Raw genomic sequence first — 13,948 nt, 5'->3', positions numbered from 1 at the left:
ACCTTGTCCTTGAAGCCAGCTGCTGGTAACAATATTTTTCTGAATTCCTCGATTGGGTGATGTGGGAACACTGTCATGGGAACTTCTCATAGTTGCCCTGGTAGCTTGGTTTGCTCAGCTACAGCAAGCCATGGGATTTTTGCTGTTTCAAAAAATCCCTCAACAAGTACTAAAACAGAGTCTGAGGTCTGAAAATTAATTTTATTAAATTAAATTGACTTTAATTATTAACTGTTTTATTGAGACACTAAGTCTATTTGTTTTGTTCTGGTTTTTGGACCTGGTGTGTGGGGCACTGCCTTGGCTCAGATTCCCTCTGTGTGGTTCCTAGCAGAAGGAGGCAGCCCAGGTTTTCCCTGTCCTGAATCAGAGTCCCCTTCATCGAAGGTTATGGTAACCTAGCCAATGGCTCTCCCCTGACCTAAGACCTTTTCTGAACAGATGTCACCTTCTCTTACCAGCTTGGTTATTTATGGAGGGTAACTGCACTAATTAGCTAGGGAAAATGCTGCGTGAGAAGCAAGGGGGAAGAGGTAGGGAGTGCTACACAGGGAACGAGTGAAATCTCACTGGCCTTCAGCAAGGGGGAACAGCGCTTCTTGTTTCCTCACTAAGCAGTTGACAACTCATAAAAAAGCATTTTACTTGATCCGCTTTTACTTTAAAGAGCTATACCCTTTACAGTGAAGTAATTGATTAAAAAGATGGTGAACAGAAGACCACTTAGAACATGGAATTTAAGGGCATAGGTATGACAAGCAGTTACTGTGCTGTGAGGATGCTGGAGGGAAGGAGAAAGCATGGGAGTACATGGCAGGTGAACAAATAGGCTGTGGATGGTATGGAGCTGAGAAGTACATCATGTTCTAATGCAGTCTTAATAATGACTTCTGTGCTCTAAAAATGGATCAAATTGATGTGGATTTCAGGAAGCGAGTTGGGATATGTTTCTTTGGTCTAATCTGTACAGATGCGGTGCATTGTTCTGCTAAATTTGTTTGAGCTCCATTTAAGTGTTAGGATCTGTGCATGGGCAGCTGAAAGAAGCAGGATGGGAGATAATTGAACGTCCAAAAATCAAGTGAGGAAAAGCAAAATTCTGTTTCTGCATTTCTATTAGCAGTAAGATGTTTTTTTTTTCTCTCTCTCAAATGCCATGATGTTTGTCTCTTCTAATATTCCTGATTATCCTCTGTGCCTATTTACTTTCATCTTAGAAATTTATTTCCATTTATCATCATCTTTTTTTCCCCTCTGTCTTCCTCAAGCCTCTTTTTTTTCCCAAGGGTCCTTGTAGGATTTTTGGCTACAACCTTCCCTGCTACCTCTGCTATTTTTGCTCACTAACTTGTGATTGATGACTGTGCTTCTAAAGGTTACTCTTTAATTTCTACAGTCCTCCTGTCTGGCAGCACCCCAAAACACGTTTGGAATGGCTGGAGCTGAAAGGTGGAGGAATAGTTGTTAACATGTTTGCTTTAGGGTGGCCTTAAAGGGATAACAATTAGCAGAACATCAACCTCTAAGACATATTATTTTTCATGTAAAGAAAAAAAAATTAAGCATGTATACCGATTGGAGTGGACCAGAAGTTTAGCAGTGTAATTCTTGTAATACCCTTCTACTTTTTATTCTTTTTTTTTTTTTTGAGTAGTATTTAAAAGTTTGCTTCTATGATTTTTTTTTTTCCATTACGTTTTGTTTCATATTCCAACTACTCATTTATTTCTTTATATACTGTCATGTTCTAAATCCTGTAGTAACTCTTCTGACAGACAGCTTGCTTAAGAGAAATATAGATAAGGCCATGGAGTTTGAAAATTGTTTTATTTTTTTATTTTTACAAGATTTTTTGAGACGGATGAGTATTATATGACAGTATTTACAGTACAGCTTTGAAGTAGGTTCTTCTAATTTGAAGTAGGGCAAGATTTTTCATTCTGCAAACAATTGGTTTATTTCCTTTCACATAAAAAATAGACTTTTTTTTTTTTTTTTTTTCCCTTGGTAAAATACACACTAAATTAGCTTTATTTTCCAGTATGTTTTTTCTTGATTAATATTGATTCGGGGGAGATAGAACTCTTGTGCTTTATTTGCTTATGGAAAAGAAGAGGCCAGGCAGTACATGCTGCCTTCATTCGAGCTACAGCTGTGATTTACTAGTGATGTTAGTAATGGACTAAATGAACTGTCTGAACTTTGCACTCCTCAAATAAGATTCAATGAGCTTTTTCTAAGTTTGGAGAAGGAAGAAAATACTGGAAAATTGAGTGTGCTTTGCTGAATGAGAAGTAAATTTAACTTAGCGTATCTACATACAGCCACATACATGCAGTTGAAATTTGACTCCTGCTTTTGACAGAATGAATGCATTTGATTCTGAAAATTTCAGCACTTCCAGGTTTTCTAGTATGGTTGGGTGAAAGTGCTAAAGAGGCTTAAACAAGCTAGTGGTCTGCCAGGTTGTGCAGTATAGTTCATGACTTGATTAGGGCAGGGTTTTTCATCATGTAGTGATTGAGTGGTATTGAGTGGTATATATTAACATCAAGAAGACCTGATTGAAATATTTGTCATTTGAGTTGAAAGGGAACAGGGGAGAGACCTTCAGCTTTTTCAGTAGAGACAGATGTGATCGTATTAATTCTGCCTTGATAATTATACAATTCAACATTGTTTTTTTAAAAACAAAGTCTACCATGGATTTAGTTTCTGGCTGATCTCTACTAAATAAAATACGTAAGAGAATGGTAGATTTTTGTTGCAAACGGTAGCTTACCTGAGATTTTTTTTGTTTGTTTGTTTAATTTACTTGATTTTAGGTTTTTCTAATGAGAAAGGGATGAAAAGAAATACAGGGATGTTTTATGTATTAAAGTATCCAAAACTGTTTTAACAACTGATAGATCCTCTCTGCATCCTGTGATTCCAGGCTTCTGAGAAGTACCAAGAATTTGGAGATTCAAATCCTTTCACATGGTAGAAAGGTATACTTGGATGTGGTTTTTAATCTTTACACCTATTGAGCAAAACAATCTTTTTATTTGAGTTTATTTGAAGGACTAATGTGATTCTAGTATAGACTCAAAGGTGGTTTTTTTTTTTTTTTTTTTTTTTTTTTTTTTTTTTAATGATTCCTGAAGCTGTATATTGAGGCTAGATACTGTTCTCACTTCAGATAAAAAGAACAATGGGTAAGTGTTACTGGCATGATGAAAAGCAAGTTGCAACTATTTACATATTCTGATCTCAACTGACATTTCACTTGTGCCTTAGGAACTTTACAGAGCTCCCTCTTTACAAAAACTTTGGAAGCCCATCACTCATTTATTTAATCAGAAATCTTTTATATGCAGAACGATACTATTTTACTCTTAGAAAAGATGCATTGAAGCCCAAAGCTCACTTTCCCTATGTAGATAAAATGATTCTTTGTTCTGGTCCATATTGTGGCCTGGGCAGTTATACCGCAGTCCTCACTGACTGTGAATCAAGTTAAGCAGAGAAAAGAGAATTTAACTGCAATGTTTTTGTTCACAGACTGTCCTGAGATCTGTTAATAGCATAACTGTAGTTACAGGGCTCTTGGTGAGTCCTTCTATTTAAAAGCTCCTCAGGGAAGAAGTATACCTATAAATACTGCCTAGAAGCATTAATTTGTTCAGAGTTTCGAAAGTAGGTCAATTTTTCTAATTATGCTTCTTCCAAGAACTGTTCTGTTGTCATTGTTTTCCTTTTCCATGTTTCCTTTCATGTGTGTGAGATTCTGATTTCGAGAAGCAAAATGTTCTCCAGGATTTAAAAAGAGCAATGTTCATACCACAGATTCCTGATCAGGTATACATAGGGAAGTGGTAAAATGTAGTACCACAAGTAGTAACTTTGAAAATCTTGGGGAAAACAAAAGCCTCATTCACTTGTTTGGTATTTGATTAAACAGCTTAGATATGCTTCCTGGTAGAGCAATCTGGGTATTACAACCAGTTGTAATATGAATGTGAAGCTCTCTAGACTGCTGAGGTTAAGCCTGCAGCATTTGGGTGTAATCAGGATGTTCAAAGTATGCTGTTAGCCCTCTCACTAGCTGTGTGGAACAGGTGCATTTATTAAGCTGACATTCAATGCCCATAGGTGGCCTGATTTATTGTATGCACAGCATCCATGTGTATGTAGACTGTAGAGCTTGTAGTTGTGCAAGGGCCAATAGTCATATATTATGTTTAGAGAGGACTTGTCAGTTACCCAGTGTATTCCCATGGTTTTAGAGAGTGCATTTCATGTGTAGATCGTTATGCCAATTATCTTCCTTCCAGAGACAGGGAAGGCAAAGCACGGGGACATTAAGTTACCTGCCTGAAGTCACAAGAGAGTCGACAGGCAGGAGCTGACTCCACATCTCATAAATCTCTTGTCTGTGTTATGCCCACTGAACCACAGTAAGACGTTCATGTTGACTGAGTTTAAGAACTTTGAAAGCGCTGCCTTGTTGTTATAGGCTCTGCCTTTCAGAGTGCTTTTAGACACCTTTTAAGCAATACAATAGATTATACTCTGAGAAAGGGGGAAGAACCCAGGTGCTTTTTCACTTGTACTAAAACACGTGTTCACACCCAGACGTAAAGTCCCATCCCAATGCAAATTTTACAGCTCAGGCTATTAAACCGTGAAAAAGAATTCATAATGGAAATGCTGACAGTCCCTTAATTACAGTGATTCTAGTAAAACCTGTAATAATAAGATAGCACCTAAGTTGGTTAAGCTGCTGTGTCAGCTGTCAGATCCAGACTCACAAAAATCCCTTTCTGAGTAGGGATTCGGTATAATGCCTTCCAAGGACATCCTGCATCTGCTGTTCCAAGTGAACGTCAGCTAATGCCTTTAACATCACTTTCCGATCATCTTGGCTGATGTCCTGCTGCTGGAAATATGTCTTAACACAGCTGTAGTTGTCTCTGCTTCTTTACAAGAAAAAAAACATTTCCTCAGACTGGGTAAAAGCTAGTGCTGTTCTAGGCAACTGGGGAATAATAAGCCAGGTAAAAGTAAAAATGGTAGTTGTTCTTTTTTTCTTTGTTGTTAGAAAGCTCATAGCACTGTAGAAGGCTGATACACCAGTGACCCTAATTTTATAACGTGTTCATTTTTCATTCTGCTGTGTGATAAACCAATATTTTTTCTAACTTACTTCAGAGTTTAGAAAATAGTCAATGAAATTAGATTTGAAGAGAGAAAGAGCCTTTAACTGGCATCATGTGTCTGAAAAGCTCAGCTGGGGAACAAAATCCTTTCCCAGGTATGCTGCCATCCAGAAGTGGGCACTGGGTTGCGCTCATTACCATAGGTAGACCACAGTTATTTTTAGTCTCTAACAACCAGCTGATATTCATCCTTTCTTTGCCAGATCATGAACACTTTGCCAGTAGAATACCCAATAATGCCAAACCAGTCATTTTAGATGAATATTTATTGGGTTTGGGTTTTCTAGCACATAAAAGCACACATGAATGTTTAGATGTGATTGGTACCTATTGTATTCCATTGTTACTAAAAATACTTCATTTTGGGTTAGTGATGAAACCTTTCTTGTCACTGTCTATCCAAGAATTTGTATAATTGCTCTTTAAATATCAGTGTCATCCGCAACAAGACTTTTGGAGCAGGAAGAATAAAAAAAGAAATCACTGAAACAAGCAAATATCTTCTGCATTTGTCTAGGATTTCTAAAACATATTTCAAATATGGGATGAAAAAGCAGATTTTTTAGAATCATTTTGTGTAGAGAAGAGACCATCTGAGGTAACAGTCGGAATAGTGTTTGTATGTGTCTTCCAGGAGCTAATCTTTTTATAATGGCTTTTCTGATGGCTGTTCAGCCGACTGTATTGATCACTTCAGTGCTACTGAGACATACACTGTGCTTGGAGCATTGATTTGTGACATTATGAGACCTCTTTGGATAAATAGTCTTGTATAAAATAGATTTCGGTTTTATTTTTCAAGGGATGTATTTTTAAGTGGAGAAAAAAAAGGCATCACAAATATTCCAAAAATCAGTTTCATTTGATATTTATTAGTTATAAGGATTTAGTTAGCATTACATCATTTGTAAAGAATAAGCAAAAAAAAAAATATATATATATATACTATATATTATATTACATACAATATATTACATATATAAATTATATACATATGTATTTATATATATATATATATATATATATATGTATTTATAATATATATATATCTCCTAATAACAAGAAGTCAAGAACTAAGTGAAACAGTTTCTTTGGCTATCTTAGATGTGGAGGGAGCAAGTCTTTTTTTTGTTGTTTTTTTTTTTTTTTTTTTTTTCTCCAGGTGGTTTCATAAATATGGCTGTAAGAATACAAACTCTTTTTTACTTTGTTATAAAAATAAATCTGTTTTTGATGACACTGGACATCATTTCCTGTTAATATTCATTTGGAGTGGGGAGCAATTAAAAAACGCTTAATAGAGATTTGAGGCTGGGAGCCTTAGCCTTGCATTCTCATAGACAGCTGGTCATACAGGTGAAGTCATTGAAACACTCTCTGAAGAATGACATCTGAGGCATCAGTAAGCTGCCTTTGACTTGCAAATGTTTCTATGCTGTTGTAAAAACCAGTAGGAAAGCCACATTTACCTAGAGAGTCTAGCCTAGGCACACAGCATGCAGTTCATTGTTACTAACCTAAATAATGGTATTGATTTTTAGGTGCTAGGGAGTGTGTGCACCTGCACTGTTCGATTTGATAGCACTCAGTCATTTCTAGAGCGTTGATACTGATATCACCAAAATTACAGTTCAGATAGAGATATGCAGGTATCTCTGCCATGCCATAAAACCGCATACTGTCAACTGCTGTACAGTTTTTGTACTCTTCCTATGTTTGTCAGGTATCAATGGCTGTTGGGTACTGTGTAAATCTTACTAATAACACAAGCATTAAACAAAGAACGTTAAAGAAACCTACTACTTTTGCCACTTAATGGTGGCAATGTGGCATCTCAAAATTCAGATCATAGCAAGAAAAATGCAAGGATAGGTCTTTCTCAATTTCTTTCAGCAATTTTAGCACTAGCTAACATACTTCAATTGTTTTAAAGTGCTCATCGTGAGATGTCAGTGGTGATCCATGAGTCTGGGAAGGCTCTTAACTTATGAAACCAGTTTGACTGTCACATGTTCCTCTTTGAACTTAATCTGAAATCTGAATCCATTACTTTTTATTGCATTCTGTTCTGAGTTGCTTATTTTCTTTTGCTTATCTGTGATAGAGAAGGCTGAAATAAAACTGAAAGAAAAATAGCAAAAATGATTAATCTTCAGGTGATAAGGATAATTATATGTTCCTTCTCTTATCTCATCTTTTCAATCCCCCCCTCTGCACTGCCTGGAATTAGGCTTTTCACCTTTTTGGCCTGCACTTTCTTCCCGTTGCTTACTGCAGTGCTCAGATCACTGATGTAAAGAGCAAATGAGTTTTATTTTCAGTGCTCAGGAATTGGCAGTGGGAATTTCTTTGGTGAGGCAAATAGTGCATGTAGAGTCACATCTCTGACTTAAGCACTCTTGAAAGTCTGTACCGTGCTAGCTACTAAATGTGATGCTAATCTCTGGTCTAAACAAAACCTTGGCAACTTTGATTCATTTACTGTCTGTTTTGCTTTTGACTCTTTACCTTCTCTGGGAGGATGCCAGCCTACCCCTTGCTATGGAATATATCCAATTGGTAACATTGGTCCAGGTTGTGCCTAGAATATTTGGTACAAGCAGGTTAGAGAGATTTTGGGCTGAGTGGCCTCTGAGTGAGGCAGATAATGGGGAATTACCTCTAGTGAGTGTATGTGGACAGTGGGTTCTTGGTTCCACTTATGGAAGAACTGCGTTTCTGCCTAGCCTCACCAGTGCAGATTTCAGCCAAAGGTTTTGCTCTAAAAATTCTTTAATTGTTCTCATTCTTGATCTCTGACTCAATCCCAAGTATGCTGGCAGTCATAGCCACTATTGCAATAACAAGTGCTGCTGCGGGGGATGTCAAAGGATGTTGGTGTATTATATTGTCTTTTATGTAATAAAACAAGCAAACAAAAAACAACAACAACAAACTATTGGATAATTACCATCTGTGTTTCAGATAGAGTTCAGTGTGGTTGAACTTGTGAAGTGTGAACACGAACAAAGCTTCTTCTCATTTGGAAATGGAAGTGTTATAATGGCACACTTTGCTGTGTATGATTTGGGCAAATGGGCAAGCAAGGTATAATTGGCATTAATTAATCCGTCTTTGCATAAGGTGGTCTGAGTTGCACACTGCATTATTACATATCTTGTTGTGCCTCAGGTGGCTCCGGTTGTGAATTGTGGGCTATGTTCATGGCTGACATTTCATAGGACCATTGTGCTGAATCCTTCCAGGCTGATGCTGGCATTTCAGTTATGTCCATGTTACCTTCCTGTGGCACAGCTGTGGCCATCATTTCTTGGGGGTGTTGTAGCTATTCGTACCATTGTGCCCTCACTGCATCTGGCCTGTTATACTTACGTGTTTGTCAGCATACTGAATATTTTTTCCTTCCCCATAGTAAGAATGCCTCCATCCTTGGGAAGTAGAGGTCAGTTTGGCTTTTTACTGCCCAAAATAGTAAATTATAGCCAAATATGTTACACCTTCCAGTTGGGGTTACCCATGCATTTTAATCAGAATAATGAGAAGTCATCAGACGAGGAGCTTGTTAGAGGGATTTTACTTCTCTGGAGTAATTTTCCCTCCTTCAAAGAAGGAGACTAATTAAATGTTTCCTGTTTGGTATTGTGTTCCTGTATAGCCCATTCCTAAATGTGTGAATGACTTAAGTAAGTATTCCTGGCTAACCCTACAAGTCTTCCTGTCTCTCATTCAGTGTCACCTTTTTTGGCTGAGAGGTTGAGAGGATATCCTTCTGCTCTATTCAGCCCTGGTGACTCCACATCTGGAGCACTGTGCCCATTTCTCGGCTTCCCAGTACAACAGGGACATGGAGTTCCTGGAGAGAGTCCAGCGGAGAGCTACAAAGATGATTGGGGGTCTGGAACATCTCTCTTAGTAGTAAGAGCTACTAACATTGAGTTATCTGTCACCTGGACATGTTTCTCACTGCACTGAAATTTCAGTGCCTCCAGGTATTGCTTTTCAGTTTCTTACAGCACCTGTTGCTTTTACTGCCTTTCCAGACACTCGCTGTACTGCCCTATTTCAGTCTTCCCTTTCCTCTCCCTTCCCTGTCCCCAGTGAATCTCAACTTCAGAAGTTGCAGAGGGAAAATAAGGTTTGTGCTGTTCATTCAATTCATCTGTTGTTTCTGTTCCTCAGAGCTTGAGGACTACAGTAGTCACTTTGGCTATTCATTCAAGAAGCTTTGGTTCTTTTAGATGTTCACGGTCTGAAGCTGGGGAGATGTTTTGGAGCAGGTTCCCAGTCATGCTGCAACAGGTGGACAAGGGTCAGGGCCACACCAGGAGCAGCTGTGCGGGTATGTGCCTTCTACTGCTGTCCATAGCGTGAAAACTTCTCATAGCATAGACTGGCCTGAGCTTAGGACGGTCAGAGCAGGAGTCTTGAGAGCAGAGAATAATAAAAGCACAGACTGATCTCTTCTTTCCAACAACGTTTTATCCTTCCACAGCAACTTAAGCAATTGCAGATGACGTGAATTGCTGATCAGGGCTAGGTTTAACACCTCCGGATTTGCTGTTGCCGTATAACTTCGGTTTGTCTGGAATACAGCAACTGAGTTACATGTATAGCAAGTACAGATAGGTAACAGCTTAAAATCAGCTGCAAAAAGGTTGGTTGATGTTGACATCACATCTGGATTTTTACTAGTATCTTTGGCATGGACATTCCCAGTAGTGTTGTATTTTCAAGGGCTGAAAGATTTTTTTTTTTTTTTGGGGGGGGGGGAGGGGCATAATATGCTATTTATAATGCTTTATTATATCAAATAACTTGTGGTTAAATTTTCAGTATAATCTCAATTGCCTGTTTAGCCATGACTTCTACAAAACTTTGGGAATACTTAAGTAGCTTGACTCCACCTCTGTTTTTAGTAACCTTCTTACTAAACCTCACTTTCCTTGGTACTTCCTATGCAGCTGAAATTCCTGTGCATTTTGTTCCTTGTTTTATAATAAGCCATCTTCCTGGGCAAAGTTTAAAGTCTGAGTAGTTGGCTGCCTTCTCCATTTTATGGGTGTGTCTGCTTATTTGCTTCCAGCTTTCTTCAGGTACTCAATATAAAAGGAGATTTTTAAAGTTGGAGTCATGGTGGATCAAGAAGAGACCATAGCATGTAATATAACCTATTGGCTTGAATATTGTAAATATTTTCTTGCATAGTTTCCTCAAATCCAACATAGGCAGGTATGTCAAAGTGCCATGTGCATGCCTATGAAGTATTTGTATAAGAATTAAACTATTTTCAAGCAGTCACTCCAGCATCTGAACTTTGATCTGCTAATGACTTCCTCATTGAAAAATTGTGGAGCATTGAACTACTGTGCTTGGCAAATTCAGGCTGCTCTTCTGTCAAAGCTGAATAAGAGGGAAATGTATATTTTGTAATCCATTTCAAAGAAAATGTAAAAAGCAGAAGCTGTTGTAAAAGGAGCAGTAAGATGCTGAATAGCCTTTTTGTATGTTAAAAGCAGGTGAAACACAGTAGGACTAATCCCTGGTATACGATAGGTGCACTTGCATTTGTGTTAAATTAGATGATTCATCTGCTCATATAAACATAGGAGTGTTTTACACGCTGAAGAATGGGTAGTGGTAGAGGACTGGAGATAGTGGGAGTAGTAAGAGGTTCACAGATATATGAAATCATTTACATGTACTCATACATCTCATATTACTTACTACACCAGCACATGCAGGTTTTTGATGGGCATATTTTGATTGCAGAGTTTAGTACAGATGTTCAGCACAGATTGTAAGTCTGATGCTGTAACCCAGAGTTTTTTTTTTTTTTTTTTTTTTTAATATCAAAACAAAAGTAATTCTGAACCTATTTATTTTCTCTGGAGGTTATCCTGTTACTGCCACTTAACCCAGAGAGAAAAAGATTTTCGTATACTGTTTGGTCTGTTGAATGAGTTAGGGCCATAGCTACGCATTCAGAAGGGGAAAAAACACAAGGACAAAGTGAACGGTGCAAAACATGGCAGTGCAAGCATGTGCTCAAGCTATGATACTCAATGCTACAGCAACTTTTGTGTAGTTAGTGCAAGAAGATGAACAGTGCAAGTACATCTCATGTTATGCTTTATTATCTAAATAGTGCTATATTCCCTTAGTCAGCAATTCCTGTTAAAATTGTACCATATGTTCTCAGAAAACAGCAGATGTACAGTCTAACAATTAGCAACAGAACTTTCCCACTTGAGGATTTGGGATAATACCAAAATAATTCATAATTAACTTGTGCTCCATGCGTAAGGCAGATCTTCTGTTTGTTACTGTTTGTCCTCGCTATTTGCTGTGCATACGTGATATTTCAAAAGGGTTTGCCACTTGACAATTTTAGAGCTCTTACATAGACACTGCATTAAATCTTTTCAATAACCCTGAAAGGATTAGCCACTTTAATGCAAGAATGACGAGGTGACTTTCCCAAGATTGCACAAAGCACCCTAGAGATGTTGGGGGAAGACCACAGGTGTCCTGAAGGATAATGTTCCTGCCAAGACATCCACAGCTGCAGAGCTGATGGGGAGCTGCCCAGGGGCACAGCACCTGCTCTTTGAGAAGGTACCGCCTTGGAGTTAGTGCTGAATGGCAGTGTCTCTTCAGCCGCTTGACACCTTTTGAGTACTATATATTTCATTAATAAAAGGAATTCCAGGTATTGGATTTTAATTCCAGTTTTCTCTGCTGATGGGTGTTGCTTGCTTTGTAACACCACTGAATGCTGAGAAGGTTGAAGGCAGGTATAAATTATGTCAGAATAGAATGCAAAATAATGGAAGCAGGGGAAATGGCCTGATTTCCACTGCAAGTTTTGATGGATCTTCTCAGCCCTGAAGTAGTCTGAAGGATACAATCTAAATTAAATTCCGCTAGAATAAGCCTTGCTGTGGGAAGGAGTTGACCAGCTTAAGAAGATAGATTAAAAAAAAAAAAAAAAAAAAAAGCTAAAATTGTTCCAGCCTAGTTTTCCTGTATTGTTTGTTGTGAATACTATGTTAGCCTTTATATCCTCCTGAGAAATGTTTTAATTAACTTCCCTTTTCCCAGTTTAGCCTCACTTCTATGGAAATGTGTATGTTGTTTATGAACCTTCCTTCAGTGGAAAATTATCTTATGACTTTCTTATATAGCCCTTTGTTAGAGAGGTATGTAATTTTACCGGGCTTTGATTCTTGAGTTCTTGAAAACAATGCCAAATCTGTAAGAAAAGGCAAAGGTTACCTCTTTCTATTCAATACTTTTAACCATTGAACTTTTTGTAGTAGTTTTGTCAAATGTCAGACTTTGATATCTTCTGTACAATGTGTTATGGTCTCTTTCTACAGTTTTTATTTACAGTGGATTAGATGTCCACTTGTTTCTTTTTCTCCATTCTTCTTCAGTCAAGCAATAATTGTCAAGTATTTCCTTAGAAATTCTGCAGTCTGTAGATGTTTGATTTGAGAACCAATCAATGCCGAATACTTACTTTTTGATGTTCATAAAGTTATCAGAAGCACCATAAACGGGAACAAATGGCATGTTGTTTTTTTTTTTTGGATGTGGACAAATTTCTAATAATTTGTTTCATACATCATACTTGTAGATAATTTTAGCTTATCCAGCCGCTGCAGTATTCAAAGTGTCCTGTGAGAATAAAACACAAGCAAAAAATCCTACCACTGTTCATTTGTATTTCTTGGTCATATCTGGATGAGTGATCAAACTGTGTAAGACTGAATTAGTTGTATCAGTATTCTGTACTTTCCCATAGTATGCATTGTGGTTCTGGTGGTGAGGCATGGATATTTTTTTTCACTAGGAAGACAGTCATTAATTTTGGCATTCAGCATATCTGTCTTTAACTTTTCTGTCTGCTAAAGACATTTGTTAATTTGACCTTCACTGTACTACTTGTTTTTCCAGGACAGTCAGGTAGCTATGGCTTTGAAAAACATCTGTTTTTCTTCTATGCTTTTTCTTCTAAGATTGAATCACCTTATTTGTATAAAAGATGAAGTTCATAGGGTTCAGATTTGAAGACAACTAGCTACCCTAGAAGTATAAAACTACTACTCTTAAAACCTTTTTTACTAGTTTGAAACACCTTCCTAAACTCAAAATACCTTTACTTCCAGAATCCTTTGGTTGGCCTTAAAGTCCCATACCTGCATCTGTTACAGGTGTATCAATTTTATTTGAATAAAAATGTCACTCTTTTGGCCATTGGGTATGGAATTATATTGGATTACTTTCCGGTCATGGCCTGAAGAGAAGAGGAGGTAATCACTTCACTGTTGGTAACAACTGTCTTTAGTAATGGTGTTTTCTCTCAAACCAACTGTAACAGGTATATCTCAAAATAGTCATCTTGGAAACAGAATTATGATAAGAAAATAAGTGCAAAAAATAATAATAAAAAAAATGTTATAGGTTTCATACTGACCTGATGGGTCATATCCATATGGGATTCTGCCCAGTTTATTCTTGGTCAGAGAGCAGGGAGTCTCAAACCCCAACCCTACTTTGGTCTTAGCATCTACCTCCCAGTCTCTCCTCTTGTTAAATGGGTTTCTGCACCCCTTTCTTTGAGTGAGGAAATCCTTCCTAACTTGAAAGTTAGTTTTTAAAAGGTTGTTTTCCTAAATCCCTGCTTTGGTTTGTAGTAATACTTAGAATGGCAAAGACAGATAGTTAATTACAACACCTGAGAC

Source organism: Netta rufina (assembly GCF_964035555.1).
Source record: "Netta rufina genome assembly, chromosome: 4".
NCBI classification, from domain to species: domain Eukaryota; kingdom Metazoa; phylum Chordata; class Aves; order Anseriformes; family Anatidae; genus Netta; species Netta rufina.
Note: the sequence above shows the minus strand (reverse complement) of the source record.